Raw genomic sequence first — 13,195 nt, 5'->3', positions numbered from 1 at the left:
CTCCGAAAACTGTGTCATGAAAAACCTAGATCATGGGATCGGTATCTAGCACCCCTGCTTTTTGCATACCGGGAGGTTCCACAAGCAAGTATGGCTTTCTCACCGCTCGAGCTTATCTATGGCCGATACGTACGAGGACCAATGTCAATAATGAAAGAGCTGTGGACGCAAGACGAAGTGAACCCCGAGTTAAGGACAACTTATCAGTACGTTCTGGATCTACGCGAACGTATTGAAGACACCCTGCACCTGGCCCATAAACATTTGTTAACATCAAGGGAGTACCAGCGTCGATGCTACAACAAGAAAGCAAAGAAGCGTGATCTAAAGGTTGGGGATCAGGCGCTTCTCCTTTTACCGACTACTCAAAACAAGCTTCTGCTCGAATGGAGAGGACCGTTTCCCGTTGTCGGCAAGAAAAACGACGTATACGTCTTGCTTGACCTGGGGAACAAAGTCAAACGCTTTCACATTAACAGGCTAAAGAAATACTATGAACGTACTATGGTGTCGAAGGACATGAATTTTGCTTTTATCGCCATTGAAGACGAAGCTTGTGACGTACAAATACCATGCTTCAGTAACAAGCAAAATGATAGTTTGGCAGAAGTCAAACTCGCTGACACCGCCGTTACCGTCACTGACACCATACGTCGCTGACACCGACATCAGCCGTTAGCGTATCTACAGAAAGCGAGATATTTCAATAGCAGAGTACTCCGTTGGAGCCTGTTGTTACAGGAGTACACGTTCACTGTTAACTACATCAAAGGAACAGAGAACGTTTGGAGCAGACTACATGAGTCGCATCTAGATATGAGCGATAGTTTCGTTTTATTGCACATTATGAGTTGTACTTAAAGACTGCAAGTGAAAAAAAAATACTGACATGTGAATGTAGTTCGCGGTTGGGCTGTCACCTTGAACTGTACATTGGATGGTGAGACTTATCGTGCACTTACTTAGCTGAAGTTTTGTTATAGGGCACAAAACTTTTAAAAGGGGGACTTGTGTGATGGGAGAAGTGCGTGAATATTGTAAGTGCGCGAATATTGTGTGTGGTGTGACGGAGCCAACTTGGACAGAGCGACACGGGAAGAAGCGCAGCGGCAAGACTTGCGCGAAGACGAAGATGACGATGGGTTGGGCCACGAGGCCACGAGTGAAAAAGAATTGGGAGGCCGAATGACGGAGCTGAAGGTGGGCACGAGAAGCGGGCGCGTGGTGTGCGAGGCCGTTCGATCGAGCGGAAGGAACGGGGAGGCTGGTCGTCAGCGTCACGGTCGGGTGTAGTCCCGAGTGCCTGGCAGAGCTCAAGGGTCGGAGTGGCCTGCTTCACTCGGCCTCAACTTCGACGGCGAGTCCAAGGAGCCAGCCGGGAGCTACCGCAGCCACCAGTAACACCGTCGGGTGTAGGCCCGAGTGTTTGGTTGTGGTCCCTTGCCCACACGTTCGAGTCGAAGACTGCGTGACTTGGGCGTCCACGGTCTTTGTTCCACGCCATCTCCGTCGAGGCATCCACGTCAGCGGTGCCCTGCTCTTCACCGAACTCCGACGACAACGGCAGTCCCGCGCTGACATACCTTCCACGTCGACGTGTCCCGCGTCGGCGCATAGAACTCACCGGTGAGACTGTTTCGTTCACGCTAGGACTAAACTTGTTCATATGTCTTCTTTGGTTTCATAGTTTGTAAAGTGTCGTCTTACTATTAGTGTTCGATGTTGTGTGTGTTATGTTCGTGAGTTTCTCCATAAAGCGAAAAAAAAACAGAAAACAGCCTCGCCTTTTTCTGGAGAACGTTACTGTCTTCGACGCAACGTACTCTTGTCTCTTGCTCATTCTCGAGAATCCTGCTTAGTTTCCACCCATCGGGGACTTCACCATCCACTATTGTTTTGCTCGCTGCCTCTCTAAATGTTTGCTTAGACTTCGGACCCAATTTATTTATGAGCATAATTGGGATGCCCTCAGTGGGTGTTGATGTGCTACTAGGAACTCTCTTTTCTGCCCTTTCCCACACTCGTTGTCCAAGTGGAGCCACTGCGCTACTTGCTCTATCCTTGTCCGTTAGGGTGCATGTGGCGCTTCCTTGTTTTTTTTAAATTTTTCTGTCATCATTGTTCTTATATATTCCATTGCCTCATCCCCTTCTAGCCTGACATCTTGAGCTGTAGTTATAAACCTCTGCTCTAGCCTCTAGGCTTGTCTTGTTACTCAGGGAGTTGAGATGGTTCCAGAACTTTGCAGTTGCCTTTCTATCCTTCTTGTTTACTTCTGCCACCCACTGGTCCCCCTTTCTTCTAATCTTTTCATTGATGAGATGGGATGCTTCCCTTCTACAGCTTAAGAAGTTATCCCATTTTCTTTCGACATCGTCTTCCGGTTCACCCTTCTGCTTAGCGTATCTGTGTTTCTTGGAGGCTTCCTGACGTTTTACTATGACCCTCTTAACTTCCTCGTCCCACCAGCTCTTGGGTTTGTCTCTTTTTCCCGGTCGACTTCGCTCGTACTTTAGCAAGCTCTAGCTCAGTCTAGTTAGTTTTGTGCACGTCCACGCTGTTTTAGTATCCTCGGTGATTACTTTCTCAATTTGTTTAGTTGCTATTTCTATTTGCCTTTCTGAATAAAAGTTCCCCTGTGGTTGCTCATCTTGCCCCCTTCCTATTTTCATTTCTCTTCCAAAACTCAGCTTGATACGCTTGTGATCACTACCTAGGCTTCTGGAACCATATTCATCTATGTTCATTACCCTTAGCCTATCATACATTGTGTGACATCAGTGCGTAATCTATCGTTGACTGTAGCCCTCCTACCTCCCATGTTATCTGCCCTTCACACTTCTCAGTACTGTTGCAAATGATTAAATCATGGCTTTCACACATATCCATCAGCGTTTTGCCTGTTGAGTCAGTATACCCATCCATATCCTCTATGTGCGCGTTCATATCTCCCAGTATAATTATCTCGCACTCTTTTCCTAGTTCGTCAATATCATTTGCTATGCACTCCACCATTTCTTGGTTTTCCTCTCTGGCTTTTGGTCCTGTCCACAAGTATACAAAACCAAGGAGCGTCATCTGCCCTGCCACCTTTCCCTTTAGCCACAAATGTTCCCTGCACTCCTGCTTGACCCTTTGCCAACCTGCACCCTTATGAATAAATGCCCCGATTCCACCCCCCTTTCTGCTGCCTTCTGTTCTATTTCAATATTCCCATGCGTAGTCCGGATTGCAAGGTGGTTGCTACATGTCCCTAAAATGCGTCTCTACAAGCCCATATACCACCAATTCCTCCTGCCTCAGCTGCTCTTCTATCTCTCCCCACTTCAACCTATTCCTGTCACATTGGACTTCGGCATGTTCGGCACATTGGACTTCGGCATTGGTCTTCGGCACAGTGACATTGGACTTCGGCATGTTCAACCTGATGCTATGAAGCCAAGCGAACTGGATTGCACGAAACAGCCTCAACCTATTATTTCAGAGCTCGTTCAGAACCATGACCTAGGCTCTTAAAATTTGACGCGGGTACTGGAAAAGCAGTTGTGTCTGACGCTCTGAAAACGGAAGTAGTTAAACTCGGTGTCAAGTATTTCCAAAATCGGGAAGGACCTTCCTTGCCAACAAACAACCGGTCAATGACCAAGGGTTAGTTTAAGAAGAAGTTAGGCGATGGTCGTGGTGAAGAAGTGAACCGATCGTGGCTAGCCTACTCTCCCGCCAAAAAGGCAGCATTTTGCATTTGTTGCCTCCTTTTTTCCCGCTCAGATCAGCTATCATATTTAGAGCTAGAAGGGGGATTTACTAAGTTCAAGGCACCCGAGAGAATTACTCTTCATGAAAATGCAAAGAATCACCGAATGTGTTTCACACAGTGGACAGAAATGGAAAGAAATTTAATGAGTGCCGCAGGAGCAATTCATGCCGACCTTCAGTCACAGATGGAGAAAGAAAAGCACAAGTGGCGTGAAATTCTGAAGAGAGTCCCCCATTGCATAAAATTCCTTGCTACACAGAACTTGGCATTGCGAGGGCACCGAGAGAGTCTTCAAACAGGCCACGAGAGCAATGTCGGAAATTTCATTGGTCTTTTGAAGTTAATTGCTGTTTTCGACCCCGTCATAAAGCAACACCTCACATACGTTGAAAGTCATCCCGGATCCACATCGTACCTATCACCTCTTGTACAAGACGAATTCATCCACATGATGGCTTCCACAGTTCGCGAGTCCTTGCTGCAAAGAATCCGTAAAGCCAAGTATTACGGCATTATGTTCGACACGACTCCCGACCAGGCACACCGTGAGCAAATGTCAGAGGTTGTGCGATACGTGGAAGTTGACTTCGATAAGAAATCAGTTAATGTTAAGGAGTCATTCCTCGGTTTTATCCAGGTAAGGAAGAAAGATGCTGAGAGCTTCGTTGACGTGATCCTAAGCAAGCTAGAACAGGACAAAATGGACCTACAGGACTGTCGGTCACAGTGCTATGACAACGCTGCCGTGATGGCTGGACAAAAAAGTGGTGTCAGTCAAAGAATAGCGGAAAAAAACCAACTGGCAATCTTTGTAAACTGCGACAATCATTCGCTCAACTTGGTCGGAGTACATGCTGCCAAAGAAGACATCATGATGATGACCTTTTTGGGACCATCGAAGCACTTTACGTGTTTTTTTCTCGCTCAACGCAGCGTTGGGAGAAACTAAAAAATGTGGTGCCTGTTGTCAAGTCCGAGTCGGAGACCAGATGGAGTGCAAGGGTCGAAGCGGTGAAACCGGTTGGTAGATACCTTGAGGGAGTCCTTGAAGTTCTTCAAGGTATGGCAAATAACGACGAAGAAACGAGCGAAACGAGAAGTGATGCCACACTACTGCACAAGCGGATGTTAAGTTATGACTTTTTGATTTTACTCGGCTTTTGGAACAGGATACTGGCTCGCATAGATCGTGTTCAAAAAAGGCTGCAAGATCCAAAAATGAACTTTCACGATGCTGCCTTAGACACGAAAGCCCTCAGAGATCACTTTCATGACGAAAGGGAAACCCTGGTCACTGAGTCACTCGATGAAGGGCTTAGTCTCTGTGAGGCGTGTGATGTCGATGTTGAAAGGCGTTCACGACGAAAAAAACAGATGCCTGGTGAAAAGTCGAAAGGAGAAGCGTTAATGGCTAAGCAGGAAATAGAAAGGGTCATGAAGTCCACACTCGACCGTCTTCATTCTGAAATAGACGAGAGGTTTACTCGCCTGCAGGACACCGATGCCAAGTTTGGCTTTCTCCTGGACAACAACAAGCTGTGCTACAGCGACGAGAAGAACGAACTAAAAACAAATTGCTACACCTTTGGATGGTTTTACAGTTCCGACGTTAACGCGCAGGACCTCTATGAGGAGATTTTAGATTGCCGACTGTTGCTTTCACAGCGGGTTGACCAGAAAGTGTCAAGACCTGAAGAACTTCTGAAATTTATTGTAGAGTATGAAGATGATAGCGTATTCCCCAACCTTCGCGTCGCTATTCAAATAATGTTAACCATAGCGGTCTCCATCGCTGGCTGTGAGAGGTCCTTCAGCAAGCTGAAATTGATACTTTCCTATTTGCGGGCCACAATGGGCCAGGACAGACTTTCTGATCTTGCTTTACTGAGTGTGGAAAGAAAACAAACTGAAAAAACGAACTTTGCTCTCATTATAGAACAGTTTGCTTCATCGAAAGCAAGAAAAGTGCTGCTCTAGTTTTTACGGAGTGTCCTAGTGCATAGTCTTTTTGATATTTGTGTTAATAATAACCAAATTATGTAAATAAAGTGCTTAAATATAAAGATTGCGTTTTTCTTGACAACAATTGTTCACGATCAACATTAGCACTGGCGTCACGAAAGGCAATAATATGCAACAAGGAGGAGACAACAGGGTTGGCCGGAACGAGTTTTTCAACGCATCATTAGCATTGATAAAGAAATGTAGTCATAGTATGCCGATTTGGTGCACACAATACATAATTTTGAACCATACATTTCATGGTAATTCAGCGAAAAACTATATGAACTGTTTACATGCCTACTTCGTCGTTCTCTTTTGTGTGGTTGTATGCAATTTACGAACTTCGTATATTTCGTGTAAAGCGAGACAACAGGACGCAGGCGAGGTCCATTTCTTCTTTCACTTCTTTTTCTATCCTTGTGGACTTCTGGTGTATCATATGATGCATGGATGTGCAAGACGGCTATAGTCCAGTTACCAGTGTGTGAACAATAAATCAAGAAAGCGCTTATTAGCTTGCAAAAAACAGCCAGATGCATATGGCGTTTTCTTGCACATAGATGATGATGGTGATAATAATAATAATAATAATAATAATAATAATAATAATAATAATAATAATAATAATAATAATAATAATAATAATAATAATAACGATAACTATCATTACCATCCGATGAGGGGCGCGAAAATATATTTGCCATGGGCACCGTGCCATCTAGTTACGCCACTGCATGCCGCAAACCAGTAGCACAATGCAGGATGCCGCAACGGCTACCATTGCGGTATCAAAACAAGGGCTACACTTAGCGTTTTTTGCTCTATCGTTCTCCCAGAATAAGACATGAGAATCATTGCCTTTCTCTTATTTTCAGGCTGTTCAAGGCAGGAAAATGGACAAATACGTCATAAGAAAGCGGAAGGCTCCGGACGAAGACGACGCGAGGTCAAGCTGCTCGTCAACGGGCGCCAGATCACCGCTCTGTGGAACCACCACATGCGAAGTTTCGTCGACTGAAAGTATTGTTAGCACTCCATGCATGCCGGTAGCTACGCGACTGCAAACGACCGCTGATGCTTCAGCTTCTTGCACTCAAGTAGAAAAGGGACGACATTACCAACCAGCGTGGAAGCTCACTTACAAATGGCTCCATTACGATGCTTCATTAAACAAAGTGTTCTGTGAGACCTGCCGCGCTGCTTACACGATGAGTGTACCTTTGCCTAAGACATCGAGGGACAAGGACTCTTGCCTTGCCTTTGTACAGAATGGCTTTTTCAACTGGAAGAAAGCTCTGGAGAGATTTAAAAGCCACGAAGCCTCAAGTTTCCACCGCGCAGCTTTAGCAACTACGTTATCCATAGCTAAGGGTGTGAATGTTGCTTTTAGCTGCAGTAAAGGCAAGCAAAAGGAAATGAAGAGTGCTAGAAAGGCACTGCTAGCCATTGTATCCTCTCTGCAGTATTTGGCATCTCAAGGCCTAGCGGTACGTGGCCATTACGATGATGCAGAAAGCAACTTAAGGCAGCTCTTGGAGCTACGTGCAAATGACATACCCGAGCTACAATCTTGGCTTTGCCGATCTGGGTACAAATGGCTTTCCCATGACATTTTTAACGAACTGTTGGAAATGATGACTCACGATGTTCTTTGCTCGCTGACAAACGAGGTCCGGCAAGCAGGGCATTATGCCGTGATAATGGACGAGACGACGGATATATCTGTGAAAGAGCAGGTATCCATTTGCTTTAGGATTGTTACAGATAAACTCGAGTCACAGGAGTTATTTTGTGGTTTATATAACGCAGCAGACACTAAAGCAACCACACTCTTCGCCATCCTCAAGGACATACTCTGCCGTTTTAACCTGCCTATAGTCATGTGCCGTGGGCAATGTTACGACGGCGCAGCAAACATGCGGGGCCAGCACCATGGGCTCCAAGCGCTCGTGCAAGAGGAAGAGCCCCGAGCGTTGTACGTGCACTGTATGGCGCATGTCCTTAATCTTGTGATGCAGGACTTGAGCCGCAAAGTGAACATGTGTCGTGACTTCTTGAGCATGGTAACTGAGCTCATAAGCTTTGTAACGTCCTCTCCCAAGCGTGTCGGTTCGTTTCAAGCGCTGCAAGTGGAAGACGAAGCTATTAATTTGAGAAAGTTTTGTCCCACAAGATGGACGCTCAGGGGTGCTTCTCTCCGCTCGGTCCTTCTTAATTATAAAGAGCTGATGGCATTTTTCAGCGACCTGGCACATGATGAACGGAATGACGCTGGTGCGAAAGCGAGTGGATTTTTTAAAGTGTTGTCTAAATTCGACACTTATTTCATGCTGAAATTGCTTCTTCTTGTATTCTCGCGTTTGGAAACGGTAAATACCGCATTGCAGAAACAAACGCTGACATTCGACCGAACAGAGAAGATGATAACATCTGTTAGGGACAGTTTGAATGAACTAAGAGAAGGATTTGCTCCGTTTTGGAAGAATACATGTGCAGAGGCAGCTGAGCTTGACGTTGACGAACCATCTGCTTCAACGCCAAGAGAAAGAAAGATTCCTCGCCGATATGACAGTGGATCCGCTGGTCACGTACACCCGTCGTTTCAAGACATGTATCGACAACGGTTCTACGAGGCAGTGGATGCGGTACACGCCTCGCTAGACGAAAGGTATCCGCTTTCGACATGGCAGCACATGGCTCACATCGAGCGCTTTTTAACAGATGGAGAAGACAGTAAATACCTCTGTGAGTTTTATGGAAAAGATTTTGACCCAAGACGCCTTGAGCTTCACCGTGATATGCTCATTGATATTGCGAAGCAACGCAATATACCAATAAACAGATTTCAAGATACTGTAGAAATGTTTTCAGGCGCTAGCGGCGAAGAGCTAAGAGCCCTCTTTCCAGAAGTGACTAAGCTTGTTAAGATTGCATTGACCATTCCTGTGACATCGTGCACGTCAGAACGATCGTTTTCCTGTCTACGTCGCATAAAAACATACTTAAGGTCCACCATGGGACAGGCCCGCTTGAATCATCTGGTACTTCTGCACGGCCATAAAGATCTCACTCGCAAAATAGACATTAATCGCATTGCAGATGATTTCATAAACCGAACGACTGTACGCCGAAACACCTTTTTTATTGAGGGCTAAGCTTTGTGCACAAACATGCAGAAATACTTAGTTTTCCTGTTTACTGTATAGTATATCCGATTGCAATTTATCGCCGCACAAGTCACCCTTACTCTGTCCAGTTTAATGCGCTTAATAATATTCTATTTATTATACATTACCTGCCATTGCTAACTTCATTCGTTTTGTTTGGTTAAAGTTCCTCTTATTACATGTATTAAGTGATGTACCATATTTTGAGTTTTTGTATTTGTGCATTCTGCGGCGCCTAGCGATGTACAATTTCTCGCATTACTGTATTTGTGTATTCCGCGATACCTTGTATGCCCCTGCTTGACCCTCGAAGTTCGCAGTGTTGGATAACTGGATAAAAAAATGTTCAGTTACGTCGATAAGTTATAGGAGTACTGATACAAAAATTTTACATCTTGTTTGTTTCTGTTGCAATAAGTATCTAACGACCAACTTACCCCGGCTGCAAACCTCGTGGGCTCGACCGCGCAATGGTTAATTTTTTAGAGACGGTTCTGCGGAGCCCAGACGCAGTTTCGGTTTCAAAGCGCGATGAGTGAGGCAGCACCCAGAATGGCTTTCATGAACGTAGCTGGCTACTCACAAAACCGCGTTCACATGAGCACCGCGCGGACAACTCTTTTGAGCGAAGACTCCCTGGGTGCTGATGTAATCCCCTCTGGGATGTTTCAAATATGCGTGGTCCTTTCAAAAATGCACTGTCAAGGCGAGGACGTCAGTCTGTACTCCCGTGCAAGTCTGTCGCTCTTTCTGTTGAAAAGGTGTGCTAGGAGAGAGCGATCGCAAGGATCGTGCCAGCCAACACACACTCGTGATGCAGGTGGCGGTTGGTTGATTACACGAAAACAAAAGGCGCGTTTCGCGTGCAGTGGCGCGACACGCGCTTTAAAATTGATCTTAAATATGCCCTAAGCTACATTATCCGTTGATATTTCGTAGATGATGCGTGTTTGTGGACACAAATCTATCCCACAAGTTATCTCACCTTCAAAATTTTATCTCAGTACTCCTTTAACTGGTGTTTAATTCATTGGGTCATGACTGTGTGACAATGTGAGTAACATATGTGAAGTTCAAATAATCATGTGAAGTTCAAACGATTATTTGCACGAAGGTGACTTGCAGTGAAGTTTTTTTCTTATTTTGCATCTTCTGCATGTGTCATTTGGAAATACATTGTTATATTTATTGGAAAATAAATGTTTTCTCGACAAGAATGTCAGATGTGAACTTACAGCAATGTTAATGTGTTCGCGGCAGTTTGCTGTTTTCATCGGCAGAAAGAAAAAGTACGATCACCTGCGCACCCCGGCGTTTTTTCAAAACATGGGAAAGGGTGAGGAGGAAAATTAGAGGAAGAAGGATGAGAAAGGGTAATTCGAGAATGAGTACAGAAGGCGGCAGCGAAGATCCCGGCGCCCCCCCCCGGAAAATGAAAAAGTCTCCGCCTATGCCCTCCTGATCCACCGTGACTTGCTCGCTGGAATCTGCCTCGGCGTTAAAATGGCCGACTTGGGAGGGAGGACGAGCCAAGATGGCAGCAGCGTCTTTCTCGACTGTGGTGGGAACGGCGCCTGTGGAGTTGAAGGGGCCGGGGCTGGATGGCGGTTCGGGCGCCTGGTTTGTGGAGCCTGGCACAACAGTGGCGGGTCGTTTGTACCTGCGTGGCTGAGCAAGACTCTTGCGAACCTTGCGAGGACGGCGGCGAGGTGACAGCGATTTTTTGGCGTCATCTTGCCGGAGGAGGTTGTTTGCCTCCCGAAGAAGGAGTCTGCGCATTTGTGAAGAGTCTGTGGAAAGAAACGCGCCCAGTGAACTTTATTGAGGTTCATTGACCTCGAAAAATCACCGGAGTTGGCCTTTAAGGAGCAATCGGTGGCAGGCCTCGCAAGTGGGCTTATGTTCTCGCATGTGCCCTGCGTGCGACGGAATTGGCCAACTTCTTTTATTTGTGCTTTATCCGCACTCGTCAAACCCGCTCGCACGCTGTTACTCGTGCAAAATAAAGTAAATTTTATTTGGGCATAACACATACAGGATTTGCCCGTGAGGCAAGGCAAAAGGAGGACTTAAACCCCCCTGACTAGACCTTACCTCGCTGGGGCAGCAGAGACAGCGGATTCGAAAGTTACAATTCGACTAAAACATGATGAGTTAAGAAGAACATAATCACTAGTACAGTAAGAACACAATCACTATTTACAGTAATAGCATAATGACAGTAATGACATATTAGCAGAACATAATCACTAATGCAGTAAATAACAAGAACATAATGAATAATGCAGTGACTAGTAATGCTCGCTAACAGTAACACTGTGTAGAACATACGATGCACGAGATGATGTCCTCGATTGCTATTTCTACGTAACGTGATGCCGGTGGTGATGGCGACGGCAAAAACTTGTCGAGAGTGTTTGTATATTTTCCCTCGCAATAAATTATGGAGCTGTGTATTCTAAACAAAATTAGATGCTCATAATATGCCGCGCAGGTGTAGTTCACGCCAGCGAGGCCACTAGCTTGTCACCCCAGCTCACGGACCACTGGTCAGCGGTGCGCCCCGGTCGTTAAATGCATGGTTCGGGGGCGCCGTCCCACAAGGGAGCAGTTATCATTCCCTAAAATTTAAGAAATAAATGTGTGCCTTGATTCATTTTTGATACTTTCCGCGTATGAGACTCATTAAGAGAGAGATAATAAAACGAGAGAAAGGCAGGGAGGTTAACCAGAATTGTAGCATCCGGTTTGCTACCCTACACTAAGGGGAGGGGGAAAGGGAAAGAAAGATGGAAAGCACAGCGGAGAGAAGAGCAGGCGCGCGATAAAAAAAAAGATATAAACAAAAGGAAGCTGTAGATCGGCAGTACTAAAGCCTATTCAATAGGCCACTGGCACGCAAAAAGTTCAGTAAGGCCTTAAACGATTTTCGCTGTGCAGACAGTTCAGGTCGGCATTCCAGCACTGACTGTTCCGACAGGGGTCTGTCGTCAAGGCGGGCCAACACAGCAGCTAGCGACAGTCTGTGCGAGCTGTAGCGAGGGCAGCGACAAAGAACGTGTTCTATCGTTTCTTCGCTGTCACACTGGCTGCAAGTAGCACTCTCTGCCATGCCGATTCGGAAGGCAAAAGATTTGGTGAAAGCAACGCCAAGCCACAGTCGACAAAGCACCGTTGCCTCGAGTCGAGAGAGTCCGGACGGAGGCCGAAGTCGACGACACGGGTCCAGTCTATGCAGTCGTGTGTGCTGTAAACTTGGTGTGTTCCACAAGGATTTTATGTCTTCATTGGCAATCTCTCGAATTTTCATCGCAGCATCCGTTCTTGATAACGGGATGGATTCTTGTACGCCGTCTTCGTGTGCAGTTCGAGCAGCAGCGTCGGCATGTTCGTTGCCCAATATGCCGCAGTGACTTGGAAGCCACTGAAAGGTGATGTCATGCCCTTGAACGAAGAGGTGATGGAGCAGCTCTCTAATTTCCAACACGAGTTGCTCGTGAGGTCCACGGCGTAAGGCGTATATCAGGCTCATTAAGAGGCCTGATTATGAGGCCTGACGGGAGTGTAATGAACTCTCTATGGAGTTCACTACACTCCCGTTGGAGGACAGTGAGACCCTAAAAATACTTAAAGTGCCTCTTTAAGCAGTCATGTACGCGGAAATTCAGGACTAACTGAAACGAGTAACACGAATTGTTTTTTTAAAGTGTAGTTCATTTAACATGCGTTTGCTTGCACCAAACTGACAGTTTTCTGAACCGTTTTAACGATCTAAAAATAGGTCTGGGTGGTCCATGACACTTCCACGGTTTTTATATTGTAATCGTTAGGATATCCGCGTCTCCGGGCGCGTAACGCGACAAATAGCGATGAGACGGTGGGTGTTGATACTACTGGCCAAGTGCTTCGCGACATAGGCGCCCCTGGGGTATTAGAGCAAGACTAATGTTATTGTGTGCATATTGCCGCAAGTCTTATATTTCATGAGTTCAAGCTTCACCCACAAAGACTGTGGGCAACGCGCTGCGCAGGCCTCGCCGTGATGTGTAGGAAGCTTCGCGATAGTTTTGGAACAATCCGTTAAGATTGCGCGCCGCACGAGAATGTTCCAGCTTTGTCGAGAGATAACGCCGCCAACAGCGATATCGCTGGAAAGTTCGATAGCACCTGTATAAAAGCCGACGCACTTCGCCGCTTGTCAGTTGATCGACGGACGACGCCCTGTTCGCCGCTATCATTGTACAGCGTGTATTGCTGTAGTTCTAGT

This window comes from Rhipicephalus sanguineus, chromosome 7 (genome assembly GCF_013339695.2).
Source record: "Rhipicephalus sanguineus isolate Rsan-2018 chromosome 7, BIME_Rsan_1.4, whole genome shotgun sequence".
NCBI classification, from domain to species: Eukaryota; Metazoa; Arthropoda; class Arachnida; order Ixodida; family Ixodidae; genus Rhipicephalus; species Rhipicephalus sanguineus.
Note: the sequence above shows the minus strand (reverse complement) of the source record.